Genomic DNA, 14670 nt, shown 5'->3' with positions numbered 1-14670 from the left:
GCGGGCGCCCCGGGCTGTGGGTCGGGCTCGGGCTGATTCCAGCCCCAGGGCCAAGATCCCGGCAGGACCGCGGGCCGGGGACAGAGGCCCGCAGCGGGGCTCTGTATTTCACACAAACCCCGCAGCGGCTCCCGGGAGAGAGCGGGGGGAGCAGGCTGAGTGTCTAATCTCGGCTCCAGGCACTGGGGGGCAGCGCCAGCTGGGGTTAGCTCCTGCCTCGCGCTCCAGCGGCCCCGGTAATGAACAGGTCCTGGAGCCCCGGAGGAGCATCAATAAACACCCCGCTCCAGGCAAGGGGGGAAGCGCATCCGCATCCCCCCCCCAGCCCGAGCAGGGAGGGAGAGCCTGGAACCCCCACCTTCTCGCCCGCTGGAGTGGGGGACACTTCGCGGGGCTGCTTGCTGGAGCTTCCCGCCTAGCGCAGCCCCCCAGAGCAGCCCCCGAAGCGGCTGGGAGCCGAGGGGCCGCCCTGGGTCGCCACACGCGCCCGTCGACAGCCCTCCGGCCTGGCCCACGCCCTTTTCTGCGCCCCGGCCCTGCAGCTGGCCGGGAGAACCCGAGGCGCGGGTCCTTGGGTGTCTTCTCCTGCCCAAGGGGCGGGGGCGCTGGCCCCGAGATACTTTGCCAGGAAATCAAAGGACCCCCCCTTGCACTGAAGGGATGGGTCCGCCCGCAGCTCAACACCCTCCCCGGGCACGTGGCCGCCCGCTGCCGCAGCCGGAGCGCACCGCGCCTACCAAGCAGCCCGGTGCCCCGCGACTCTCTCTGCGCGCGCATTTCTGGGGGGGGGGGCGTGTGTCTGCATGTGCGTGTGTGCCGAGTGTAAGCGCGAGGTGGCTTTTGTGTGTCCACACGCGGGGGTTTCAGTTCTGGGCCTAACCTGGATAAACCTGCGGGCAGCCGCGTGTGCAAAACAATGCGAGTCTCTCTTCTGTGTTGGCGGCTCGAGGCCGGTGTGGAAGAGTGTGTGACGTGTGCCTGCGTGTGCCAGGGTCTCTGCGCGCACCCGGAGTGGCTCTCCCTGGTGTCTGCCCCCAAGGGGGGAGCGAGGACCCCCCCAGAGGTGGGGCTGCCCCAGCTCTGGGAAACAGGAGCGATACGGCTCCAAACCCCCCACCTCGCTCGGCTACCCCCGCCCCAGGAGAGGGAAGACGGGCCGGGACCCTCCCCAGCCCCCGCAGGCCCTGCGCAAAGCTCTCCAAGCGCGCGGGCAGCGGGGCGCCAGGACCCGGCCCTGCTGGGTCAGCCAGTCCTGGGGGTCTCTGGGGTCATCCCGGGCTGGCAGCGAGAGGGGTTTCCAATAAGACCCATCCCCGCTTTGCCAGCGCGGCCCGCTGCCCTGGGTTTGCAAGGAGCCGGCTGCGGCACGGAGGCTGGAAGGGAGCTGGGGGGCGGGGGCCTGTCTCCCCCCACATCAAGGTTGCGCTCCCGGCCCTGCGCTCCCGGCCACAGGAAGATCCCGCGCAGGAGGAAAGCTGCAGCTGCGCTAGACCGCGCTAAGGTGACTTAACTCCCCCCCTTCCTCTCCTTCGGGGTCCCTCCTGAACCGGGCCCCGCTGCCCTCCACAGCCCCCCCAGTCTCCGCTTTCCAGCCGCACCCCGGAGAAGCGAGCGGGAGGCTGGTTTTAGACGCCCCCGCCGCAATCCCAGTGTTGTTTTTCCCACCTTCATTTGCATTCCAGTGTCTGGAGGGCTGTTTGTGCTCGTGGGTCCCGGGGGGGGGGAGGCGGATGAGGGGGCGGGAAGGGGGGGCTGGCCTCTGGCTGTAGAAAACGGAGTTAAACAAACCTGGAGTGAAGGGGGGGGGCGGTTACAGCCCCACCGCCAGGGAGACGAATGCTGGGTTTGAAACCGAAGCGAGGCCCTGGTGATAAGGGGAACCAGCCCCCCAACTCCGAGGTTTTGGGGTGCCCCCCAAAGCTTTTTCTAGGTGAGGGGGAAGGGAGACTTTACAAAAGCAACTTGTGAAGCGCCTCTTTGGCCAGAGCCCAGAGCCCCCTGCAAGGAGAGCGGGGAGCTCTGGCCCCCCGGGGCTCCCCCAGAGCCGCGGGCAGAATCCCGCCGCACTAACCAGGGCTAGTCGGGGTAATCAAACACCTCTGGGCACCCCCCCCCCCACAGTCCAGCTGCCCCCGAGCTCCTCCGACCCCGGCCTGGCTGGCGGGGCCGGTCCCTGGCGCTGTACCGGGGTTCGGAGGGGTTATGACGGACGCTCCTGCCGTGGTTGGTTTTAGCGGGTTTATGTCTCCAGTGGGTGCCCGGCGCTGTCTATCTGTCTGTCCCGGCCTAGGCGGGAGCTGCGCGGAGCAGCGCCCCCTTCTCTGACTTCCCAGCTTGTCCCTCCCTTTGCCCGGGCTCTGCGGGGCGCGCCCTGAGCCCCGCTTTCGGCGGGGGTTCGCGGGCTTTGGCCTTTCCACTGCCCGTCTAGCTGGGAGAAGGGAGCAGCAGGACGGTCCGACCGGGTGAGGGATGTGGATTTCCTGGGGGGAGCCGAGACATCTCACCGGGGCCTGTTCCCAGGTGCCGGCCCCGGATCCTTCCTTTGGAGGGTCTCTGGTGACCCCCTCAGGCCTGCTCCCAGACACACCCCTGCCCCCCACAGCTCCGCCTCCTGAGGCACGAATACGGGGGGCTCTGGGTGAAGTCAGCCCGGCTCCTGCACAGGGACTGGGCTCCAGACGGACCCGCCGGCTGCTTTCCCTGGTGCTTTAGGGCGGCGCCCAGGCCCCAGGGTTTGATCCTACCCGCCCCTGGCTGATCTTTGTGTCATTACCAGTCGGGGCCTGGCCCTGGGGGGGACGGGGGGGGATTAATAATATCTGCTGGTGACTGGCTTCCCGGCGGGGTCGTTAACACGTGATCCCTGGATTGCGCCGGGCAGGGGAGCGCTGGGCGGTTTGTCCCGGGCCGGTCCCAGCTGCTCCTGGTTAGGCGGGTCTCAGCCCCGCCCTGGGCTCGTTACCTGGGATGGGAGGCGCCTGGGCCCCGCAGCGGGGGGGGGGGGGGATTGTGTTTATGAATAATTATTATGCAAATAACTATTTACTGCGTGAGCTCAGCTGTTCTCCTGGGGGCAGGGCGGGGGGTGACGCGCTTCACCTGCAGCCAGAGAGATGGCGGCTGGATACTAGGACGAACTGCCCCCCCCTCCCCCCGCCGCGGCCTGGCGAGAGGCGGGGCTGTGGGGTCCTGTCCGGGTTCCCTTGGCCCGGCCTCAGCGCAGGGGGTGGGTCGCTTTGGACCCCAAGATCCCTGCAGCGGGATGAATGTACCCCCAAGAACACGGGACTGGAGGGGACCCCGGCGTGTCACCCCCTCCATCCACGTGACAAGCGCCTTTCTCCGCTCTTTGTTCCCCCCCCACGCTCGTGGGGGGTCTGCGCCTGAGCCTGGGAACCCTTCGGGCTCCTGGCCCCCAAGGGAGTTCGGGGCCTGAAAGGCTCCGGCCTGTCTCCAGCCTCCACCGATCCCCGGGGGGTCATTAGTGGGGGGGGGGTTGGTTAAAGACCCGTTTTTATCCTTCTTCCTGCGCGGGGGCTGGTCAGAATCCGGCGAGGGGCCCAGGCCGGGCCCGGAGCGCTTCGGGCGGAACGATTCCGACCAGCCCGCCCCATGGCTCGGCGCCCCAGCCGGGGGGCGTTCGGGGGGCTCTGCCCACGCCGGTAACGGACAGTCCGTTCGTCTCTTTTCAGCGAGGGGCTTTGACTGACCCTAAGAATTCAGGGCCCCGGAGAACTGGGGGGGGCAGTTCCTGGGATTCCAGTGTCATAACCCCCCCAGGGGCTCGGAAAGCAACGGGCGGGTTGTACTTTGTCCCCCCCCCATCTGCACACCCACCCACACCGCATCTACACACACACACACACACACACACCCCATCTACACACACACCCCCCATCTACACACCCCCACAGATCGCATCTACACAACACACACCCCCATCTGCCCACACCCACTCATGCCCACACATCACATCTACACACTCACACACACCGCATCTACACACACACCCCCATCTATGCACCCCCACACACCGCATCTACACACCCACAGTGTATCTACACACCATCTACGCACCCCCCCACAGTATCTACACACCCACACAACGTATCTACACACAGCCCCTCACATACACACCCTCTACACACACACACATCGCATCTACACAGACACCATCTTCATACTCACACATACACCCGAGACCCCCACCCCGCATCCCCTACACACACACACACACAATCTACGCACACCCCCTTTACACACACATCCCATCTCTCTCTCTCTCCTTCCGTTGGCGTCACCAGGTTCCCTCCTCCCGCCCGGCCGGGGAGCCGAGGCCCTGGGCTGGTCCCGATCAAACCCTGGCGCCCCGAGGCGCTTCCCGCCCGGCTCTGTCTGTTGGGAGGAGCCCCGGGAAGACACCGGTGTCAGGCTGTCACGGGCATTTCAAAACACCCGGACGGGGGGAAATGGTGCAAAACATTCGCTTTGCGGTTGTCTGGGACGGGTCCATCCTGGGCCGCTCTTGGGGGCCGGGTGACCCCGGAAGGGGTCGGGGAGCTCTGGCGTGTCCAGCCCTGCGTGAAAATTGGTAAAAACCGAACTATGAAATATTGGGTGAAACCTGGGAGCATTTTGGTACAAACTGAAAATGAAGGCCCCTAAGGCGGGACAATGCGGGGGGGGCTTCACCCAGTGGTTTCCAACGCCCCTGATCTCCTGGAATCAGCTGGGGTCGGGGTGATTCTCAAGTAGCCTGGCGTTCCCCAGGCCCCTGGCCCTGCGATGATTCCGAGCCCTTGCAGAGGGCAGTGTCCCCTTCTAACGCGGGTGCTAACTGAAATCCCCCCTCAGCGAGCTCTGCGCACCCCCATCACTCACCCTCCCGTTGGAACACCCCAATTCCCGCCCCCCCACGCACACACCAGGGGTTTCTTTCAAAGTTTTCAGCGCTCCCCCGCCCGCGGGCAAAGTCGCATTGAAACAAACCCGCGCGTGTCAGCTCCTCTGGGGAGCAGGGGCCGGCCAGAGAGCGCTGCGCCCCGGTCCTGTCCCGGGGAGGGAGCGCTCGGGACGGTCAGGCGGAGCCTCGGGAGCTGGGCTGGAGGAGGCCGCAGGTTCGGGCCCCGCCGCTGGTACATCAGCGCGGCGGCGGGCGCGCCCCATCGCTCATCCTGATGGGAAGTTAATTAAACTTGTAAGGTCGCGCGCCCGGCCGCCTGGGCTAATTGAAGCCCGCGCTGGGGCTGGGGGGAGGGGGGAACCAGGCCTGCAAGGGTTAAACACAACCCAGCAGCAGCCACCCACCCCCCTCCGGCCCACAGACCTCGCCCCGCGGCTTCCTCTGGGCCGGGCCGAGAGCGCCCGGCGCCCAAACCAGCTCCCTGCCGCGCCAGAGACACGGGCCTTTCCTCCGGGGTGTGTGTGTGTGTGTGTACCCAGGGCTGAGTGTGTGACTCTGGGTATGGCTGTGTGCACCCAGAGCTGTGTGTGTGTCTGTGTGTGTTTTGTCCATACCCAAATAGCTCCCCACACCCGGTCTGGCAGGACCTGGGCGCTGACACGTGTCACACTGCGGGCTTGGCTAACAGGCTCAGGCCGCAATGCGGGGTGTGTGGAAGGGCTGGCAGGGACCGCGGGGGGCGACAAACACCATTCAGGCCGCCGGCCTCGAGGAGGGGCCCTAGGCAGGAAGGAAACAAAACCACTAAAGAGTGGGTTATGGGGAGTTCCTAACAGGCGGGGCGTTATGGAGGGATAACGCCCAGGTCGTGTGTGTGTGTGTGTGTGTGTCCCTGCCGCCCCCTGCTGGAGGGGCTGAGCCCGTGTGTGTGTTTATACACAAGTGTGTTCATATATTTGTGTGTCTATTTATAGGCACGTGTGCAGGGATCTCTACATTGGTGTCTTGCAATACTTGTGTTTACACGTGTGCCTTGACAGGTGGCTGTATTTCGAGAGGTGTGTTACACACACACCCCCCGCGCTCTATCCAGTAGTTCGGTGTGTTGGTTGCGTAGCTATTGGTGCGTGATCCGCTGTAGTTTTGTGTTTTCCTAGCTGTGTGTGTGGACACCCCGCTGTACCCACAAACCCAACACGCCGGAGCCAGCCAAGCCATAGCCCCCCCGGCCCCCCCCACTTACTGCAGGCAAGGACGGTCCGGGTGTCTCTTTGCTGAGCAGACAGACGGGATGGGGGGAGCTATTTGGATATGGACAAAACACACAGACAGCCCTGGGTACACACACACACACCAGAGTCACACACACAGCCCTGGGTACACACACACACACAGAGCCCTGGGTACACCCACACCCAGAGTCACCCACACAGCCCTGGGTGTACACACACAGACACACACACACACACACACCAGAGTCACACACACAGCCCTGGGTATACACACACACACACACAGTCCTGGGTACACACACACCCAGAGTCACACACACAGCCCTGGGTACACACACACCAGAGTCACACACACAGCCCTGGGTGTACACACACAGACACACACACCAGAGTCACACACACAGCCCTGGGTACACACACACACACACACAGTCCTGGGTACACACACACCCAGAGTCACACACACAGCCCTGGGTACACACACACCCAGAGTCACACACACAGCCCTGGGTACACACACACACACACAGAGCCCTGGGTACACCCACACCCAGAGTCACCCACACAGCCCTGGGTGTACACACACACACACACACACACACACACACACACCAGAGTCACACACACAGCCCTGGGTACACACACACACACAGACAGCCCTGGGTACACCCACACCCAGAGTCACACACACAGCCCTGGGTACACACACACACACACACAGAGCCCTGGGTACACCCACACCCAGAGTCACCCACACAGCCCTGGGTGTACACACACACACACACACACACACACACACACACACACACCAGAGTCACACACACAGCCCTGGGTACACACACACACACACACAGAGCCCTGGGTACACACACACCCAGAGTCACACACACAGCCCTGGGTACACACACACACACACAGAGCCCTGGGTACACACACACCCAGAGTCACCCACACAGCCCTGGGTACACACACACACACAGAGCCCTCGATGCACACACGTCAGCTCCATGCCCCCGCCCCATCGCCAAAGGGCTGAAGAAAACGGGTGATTCTCCCGCAACTCGGGCTCAGGCCGCCCCAAGGGGAACTGTCCAAGGGGAGAGGAGCCTCTTTTCAAAACAAATTTAAACATCGACAGGCAGATTGTCAAAGGGCTTTATGCGCCGAAACTGCTTTGGGAAACCCTGCTGAATAGAGAGAGAGATGGGGGAGCGGGATGGATAGATAGATAGGGGGGTGCATGGGGATGGATAGACAGATAGATTAGATAGATAGAGGGGGTGTCTGGGGCTAGAGGGGGGTGGATGGGGAGAGAGAGATAGATAGAGGGGTGCATGGGGATGGGGGGTGGATGGGGAGAGATAGATAGATAGAGGGGTGCATGGGGATGGGGGGTGGATGGGGAGAGATAGCTAGTGGGGGTGTCTGGGGAGCGATAGCTGGATAGACAGACAGACATGCGGTGGTTTGTAGCTTTGCAGGTGCCAGGAAAAGCTCGTCTCTCCCCCCAGCAGAAGTTGGTCCAGTAGGAGACATCCCCTCCTGGGCCTTCAAATCCCTCCTCAGACCCCCTTGTGCTGCGATGCCGAGAAAATCTGGGCGCCTGGTTTGGGTGCTGGTGGGCTGCGGCCCATCCCGTCATGCAGGTCTCCTGCCTCATACTTTGCTCGGAAGCTGCCGGGGGCCAGGGTGCGTCTGTCTCCGTGCCGCATTTGTGCAGCGCCTAGCGCCGGGCCTGGCAGCGTCCCGGGCCCCGGCTGCTGCCAGGACCAGGAACGTGTCAGGGCGCCAGGCAGCCGTGCGAGGGTTCTACCCACCCCCGTGCACTGCTGTAAGCTGGACATGCGCATCGTGCTGCCGGCCGGCTGGGCCAGGGGGTGGCTGGTACGGTTCTCCCAGCGTCCGGCTGGGGCGGACGGTGCTGCTCACCGGCCCCCCCGCGCGACGCCCCCACCTCCGGCCCCCGGGCGCTTGCCGGGATAAACGTACGGGACAGACTCCGGCCTCGCCCACGTTCTCCCACTGGCACGAGCTTCCATCACAGCAGCCGGGGCCTTTATTTCAGTGACACTTCGCCTGCTGCCCAGGCTGGACGCGGCCCGTCCGCACTGGAGTTCGCAGCAGCGGAAGTGAAACCAGTTTGAAAACCGAAGGGAAATGGCGCACAGAGGTTGTGCCTGTTAGGACAGAAAGATGGGGTACAGCTAACCCCGGAGCCGGACCAGGGGAGGGGTGTTGTGCGTGGTGTGTGTGTGTCTCAGGGTGTGTTGGGTTCGTTTGTGTGTGTGCACAATGGCTGTGTCCATGTGTGTGTCTGTTTCTGTCTGTGCACACGCACACGCACACCCGCACACTCATGCACATGGGGGCGCACACGCACACTCGTGCACGCACATTCATGGCCCCTGGGCCCTTGTGGGCACCCACCCCGTGTGGATCTCTGCTTCCCCAGGTCTCTGTCCCCCTGCCCCGCGGCCCCATCGCTGCGCCCCCCCCGGCCCAGCTCTCGGCATGTCCGGATCAATTAGGATGGAGATTGGAGGCGCAGCGCGGAGGGTAAATATTAAAGCCGGGCGCTTCGCTAATTCAAACCATCGATCAGGCGGGGATGAGAGCAATAAATTATTGTGACAAGATGCAATCCTAACAGCCGGCTCCTGGGCGCCGATCGATGGGGCTCCGCTCCTCCCTGGGCTGCTGCTAGCGATGCCCCTGCCTGGCCCGGGTCTGCTCCCCACTGCCCTGCACCCCCTGCTCCCCACTGCCCTGCACCTCCTTCTTCCCTGTGCCCCCCAATCTCTGCTCCCCAACTGCGCCCTTCTGGCCCAGTCCTGCTCCTCCTGTGCCCCTGTGCCCCAATGCACCCCCCATCCCTCTGCCAGGCTGGGCCTGCCTGGGCACTATGCAGCCCCCGCCCCCCATCTCCAGATCCTGGGAATGTGGGGCTGGGCTCTAGCCTGCTCTTGCCAGGTTAATATAGGGCAGGGGGAGTGCAAGGGTCAGGGTTTGGAGGACATGGTGGGAGCTACAGGTCAACCCCCCTCCCCGCAAGGGAAATCTTTGTGACTTGGGGAGCATCCCAAGGGAGCAGGAAAAGACAGAGGGAGTCTCCTGGGGGCAGTGGGGACCTGATCTCTAGCGATAGATAGATAGAGGAGGTGTCTGGGGATGGACAGACAGACAGAGGGTGGGAGAGTGGCTGGGGGGGGGTGTCTAGGGGGATGGACAGATGGATGAGGCGTGTGCCCAGGGAGGGATGATCGCTGCCTACACACGGCTGAAGGCTGTGTGCGGCCGGGGAACTGGTGTGGACGGGGTGAGTTCACACCAACAAGTGACTGGTGAGTTTTGCAGAGGGCAGGTGGGCGGATGGGGTCACAATTGATCCCGAGATAAAGGATGAGAAAGTGAGTGACATGAAGGGGAAAAGAGGGAGAAGAGAGAACGGAAGGAGGGAAGGACTCCACAGGGCCGGCCTTAGGGGTGGGCCACCTGGGCGACCACCCAGGGGTGCCCTAGTCAAGGGGGTGCCCTGAGGGGTGTGTGCTGCCCACATAGAGTCAGAAGCTGCTCCCAGCTGCCAGGGGAGCGCCGTGTTGTTGGGGAGGGGCACCCAGATTTCTCCCTGCTTCCTCCTTGGGGGGGGCAACGCTGACACACAGACACTGCTCCCTCCCCCACTGTCCCACCACGCGCCCCAGGTCAATTCCCCACCTGGGCTGGGCTGCTCTACCTGCCCCGACGCAGCCCAGGTGGGGAAAGTGAGCAGCTGCAGGGAGCCCTGGTGTTTTTCCTTGCTCCCCCCCCCTCCCAGCCCCCAGGCGTGCACAGGAAGGGGGAGCAGCCTGAGCCAGGTGCTCTGTGCATCCAGGTCAGTTTCCCCCCATGGGCGCGGGGGTGGGGGGCCCGGGGATCCTGAGGAGCCCATGGGGGCCAGGGTAATGGGGGGCTGCTGCATCCTCAGGGGCCAGGGGCCCCAAAATACAAGTTTGCCAGGCTGCCATTTCCCCTAAGGCCGGCCCCGGGAAGGAGCCAAACCATAGGAACAGGCCCCGTTTCCTAGCACAGGCCCCTGGCTGCTGCCTCCCCTGGGGGTTTCCTGGCCCCGTTTGTGCGACCGGGGCAGATCATAGAGCGAGTGTCCGCGCCCAGGGAGCCGCAGTGGGCCAGGACCCCCCAGGGGCTGGGCCATGCTGGAGAACTGGCCGCGGGGCTGTGGCCAGGAGCTGGAGGGACTTGTCTCCCCACGGTGGCCCTGTGTGGCCGCGCTCCCTGGGGTTCCCCAGCTCCTGGTTAGGCTTCACACGCCGCCCAGCAGACACAGCGAGCCCCGGTTTGGCCTGGGCCGCCCGGGCTGGGAGACGCGAAGCAGACACACGTCCGCACTGGTGTGTGCGTGTCCCCCAGTCACATCCACACAGCGCAGGGCTCGTCCCCAGCATCAGGGACACACGGAGACACACACGGGCAGAGAGCAGCCCCTTGTACCTCCTGTGCACACAACCACCCAAAGAGAAACCCTACACAGATACGCACGCACGACACGCAGACACACACACCACACAAACACACACACCGCATGCACACAGGGCACGCACAGAGCCAGGCACACACACACAGACACGGACACACCGACACTCTCTCACCCCTCCTGAGCCCGGAGTGTGCGGGGGGGGGGGGTGCGAGCGGGAAATTAGCAAAAGGTTGGGGGGGGGGGTTAAGTCTTGCCCTGTTTCCCCTCCCCCCACTTCCCAGCTGGTCTGCTCAGGAGTCGCCCCTCCCGCTCCTCCTTCCTTGGGGGTGGGGGCGGGGGGCTGGTTCCGGACTGGCCTCCCTTTCAAGTATTTCCCTTGGACTCAGGACCCCTCCTGTGCCCCCCACAGCAACCCCCTGCCCCAGACCCCCCCTCAGCCGTGGTCCTCCCCCCACACCCTGCGTTGCACACCAGGCACCCCCCCTCCCCACACGCTGACCTGAACCCCCCCCAACAGGTAAGGGGGAGAAAGTTCTCAAAATCACTGTGAATCTGTTCAACTCCCCCCGCCCCCTTCCCAGGGGGGATATTCTCGGGGGGAGGGAGAGCCCTGACAAACATGGCCCCCCCAAACTGCCCCACTCCCCCTGCCCTCTCAGTGGCTGCAACCCTCCAGCACCAGCGCCTGGGAGTCACTCAGCCTTGGGGCCACGCGGGGGGTGAGAGAAATGGGATATGGGGGGGAAGCTGGGCAACCCCCCAGACCCACCCTGGGTAAGGGGGGGCTCGGGGTCACTCCATTCACAGCCCCCTCCACCGGCCCCTCCTGCCCCCTGCCGGCACGGGGGGCTGCCCGCCCCCCCTGCCCCAGCCCCGGCCCGGCGCAGGGCCTTGGCAGGCCGGGCGCGTCCGCAGGGCCCGCGGGCGGCAGTTTAGCGCTGATGGATACACACACTTGTCTCTTAATCTCCGGAGCCGCGGGTCGATACGCTATTTCCCTTTGTTGCCAGAAACTTCGATCCCCTGCCCTGGAATTAGGTTCCCTGCCTTAATCTAAACGGAAACCGGGCTCCAGTTAGCTCTGGGGAGGGGCGGGGCAGGAGAGGGATGGGGGGGGGCTGGGACAGGGAAGGAGGGGGAGGAAGACAGGAGAAGGCTGGGGGCTGGGACAGAGAAGGATGGGGGAGTGGGGGGGGGCAGGGGAGGGATGGGGGGCAGGAGAGGGCTGGGGGCTGGGACAGAGAAGGATGGGGGAGTGGGGAGGAGGGCAGGAGAGGGATGGGGGGCTGGGACAGAGAAGGATGGGGGAGGACAGGGGTAGGGCAGGGAAACTCACCTCTAGAGGAAGGGACTTGGGGGCAGGAGGGGGAAGTTGCCGCCGGCGATGATAGTGTGAAATATGGGGAGGGGGGAACTCAAGGGTCAGCCCCCCCGTACCCCCGCCGTGTGCCAAGCAGAAAGGAAAATACCCGCCCCCCCCCAAGTCCAGTGTGAAGCTGCTGCCCCCAGAACTGCACCCCCCCGGTCCAGGAGTCAAGATCCCCCCCCCGCAATACAACACAAACTCAGACAAGCCAACTTCCCGCCCCCCCGGCAGGAAACTTTCCCAGCTCGGCTACTCACCGTTCGGTCCGGTCACCATCCGGTCGGTCGGTCTGTCGGCCGCGGGGGGAGGTCGGAGGGGAGGCAGCTGCAGGAGCCGGGGGGTGGTTTTGCGGGGGGCTTCTCTTAAAACGTTTTTCTTTTCATTAAAATTAAATCATTCACCCCCTTATTTGGGGGGGGATTCAGCGCCCCTCGGAACTGGTGGGGGGTGGGTAGGAAAAGGAAAGGAAAGAAGCCGCGAGGAAGAGATGAGGAGAAAGTGGCGGGGGGGGGACGGGACCGGGCAGGGGGCTGGAGGAGAGAGGGGGCGGCTCGGAAGCCGGGAGCGGGGCGGGCAGGGGAGGGAGCCGGGCAGGGGAGGCTGGGGGGGGGTGCAGGAGCCGGGCACGGGGGCAGGAGCCGGGCAGGGGAGGCTGGAGCCGCGCAGGGGGGGCAGGACCCGGGCAGGGGGGGCAGGAGCCAGGCAGGGGGGGCTGGAGCCGCGCAGAGGGGGCAGGAGCCGCGCAGGGGGGCAGAAGCAGGGCAGGGGGGGCAGCAGCCGCGCAGGGGGGGGCAGTAGCCGGGCAGGGGGGGCAGCAGCCGCGCGGGGGGGGGCAGGAGCCGCGCAGGGGGGGGCAGGAGACGCGCAGGCGGGCAGGAGACGCGCAGGGGGCAGGAGCCGCGCAGGGGGGGGGCAGGAGCCGGGCAGGGGGGGCAGGAGCCGCGCAGGCGGGCAGGAGCCGCGCAGGGGGGCAGAAGCCGGGCGGGGGGGCAGCAGCCGCGCAGGGGGCAGGAGCCGCGCAGGGGAGGCTGGAGTCGGCAGCGGGCGGGCAGGCAGGGAGGTGTGTGAGAGGAGACGGTGTCTCGCCTTCTCCTCCCCTCGCCGGCGGGAGGGAGAGGCCGGGGCTCGGGCTGTATTTGTAGGAGCTGCCAGGGCCTCGGATCGATGCATATAATTTTCCTCAAACTCGGAAAATAAAGTTCATAGCTGATCAAATTTGAAAACAGATGTCGAATCGCGACTCTAAATAAGATTCGATCCCTCTGAATGGACTGTAGATAATATTTGGCCGGGCACTTGATGAAAATGACTGATTTCATTTAGACAGGGAGAGGAGGCGCTGCCTGGTTTGCAGAAAATAATGGGGCTGTGTGTGTGTGTGTGTGTGAGTGTGAGTGTGACATACACACACGCTTGTCCTCCATCCTCAAGCCCCTTCAGATGCTGGGAGGTGGCCTGGGGCACCTGAGCCTGGCCCCTGACTCTTTGTCTGTGTGAAGTTGTGAGGGATCCCACTGCTGCCACCAACACACCCACAGGCCACAACACATTTTGAGTGTCATCTCCCCTTTCCCCAGCCTAACTCCCCCCAACCAAAATTAATGAATGACCTGGGTTTGCTAAACATGCGCCCCAGGCTTTGAAGGGGTGTGTGTGGCATAGGGAGCCCATGGCTAGCACCAACACACACAGAAGCAACACCCAGACCCTATATTACATTGTGGGTGTCATCCGCCCCTTTCCCCATCCTAACACCTTCACATTTTAATGGACGGCCTGCAATACCTAAACACGGGCTCCTGAGTGGGGGGAGGGTGGCATAATGATCCCACTACACACACCAGCACACACACAAAAACACACCCCACAATATATTATTGGGTGTTATCTCCCCCTTCTCCTATCCATAGATCCCCTTCAGATTTGACAGATGTCTTTGGCTGGAAGCTGAATGTGGCCCCAATTTGTGTGTGCGGGGGTTGTGGCTGGAACCAATTTTTATGTCACCCTTTTCTCCAATCTCTCCCCTGCCTCCCCCCTTTCTCCAGGCCTGACCTTCTCCCTCACATTTTGGTGGGTTGCCTGTGGCTACCTGAACCCCCTTATGTGTGTCTTATAGCCTGGAGCTCCACCCTTGGGACCAAAACAAACAACACAAGGCACAATGCACAAGTTTTGTGTCATCTCTTCTTCCTCTATCCCCCCCTCAAGATGCATGGCCGAGTGTGTGTGTGTGTGATGGAGGGCGTGTGGGGGTGTGTGTGTGTGTAGTTGAACTTGCCCTTCTAGCTTTGGGGTGGGGGCTGTATCACAGAGTTACACACACACACACACACACACACACACACACACACACACACACTCTCCCTGCAATAACAATTAAATATCGACCTGCAATGCTGCCCTGCCTGGAACCTGCCAGCAACACCCAAGGTGCTGGGCTTGGCCTCCCCTCCTTCATCCCCCAGGCCCTCCAGCCTGCCCTGCCCCGCTGCTCCTGGGTGCAGGGCGGGGGGCTTCCCACGTGTATTTTCTTGTCTCTTTAAAAAGAAAGAAAAATGACCAAGTCATTGTTTATAAAATCCTCGCACCAAATGTCTAGAGGGATCCTTAAGCTTCCTACCCCCCCGGCGTGTGCGCGCGCACACTCACACACACACACACAGAGTCTCTCTCTCTCTCTCTCTTTCACACA

At 63.6% G+C, this 14670-nt stretch overlaps 1 protein-coding gene across 1 annotated transcript in view; it reads right to left on the bottom strand.

Moving 5' to 3' along the window:
* ERFL (ETS repressor factor like) overlaps positions 1-12312 on the bottom strand; it is a 33393-nt gene extending 21081 nt beyond the window's left edge. The window contains exon 1 of the mRNA XM_074938627.1: positions 12233-12312. The gene's annotated coding sequence lies outside the window, so the exon portion shown is untranslated. The remainder of the gene's footprint in view (positions 1-12232) is intronic.
* Positions 12313-14670: the final 2358 nt, after the last annotated feature.

The sequence above is a fragment of the Natator depressus genome, chromosome 24 (genome assembly GCF_965152275.1).
Source record: "Natator depressus isolate rNatDep1 chromosome 24, rNatDep2.hap1, whole genome shotgun sequence".
In the NCBI taxonomy this organism is placed as follows: Eukaryota; Metazoa; Chordata; order Testudines; family Cheloniidae; genus Natator; species Natator depressus.
This window is presented reverse-complemented; position numbering and strand designations above follow the sequence as displayed.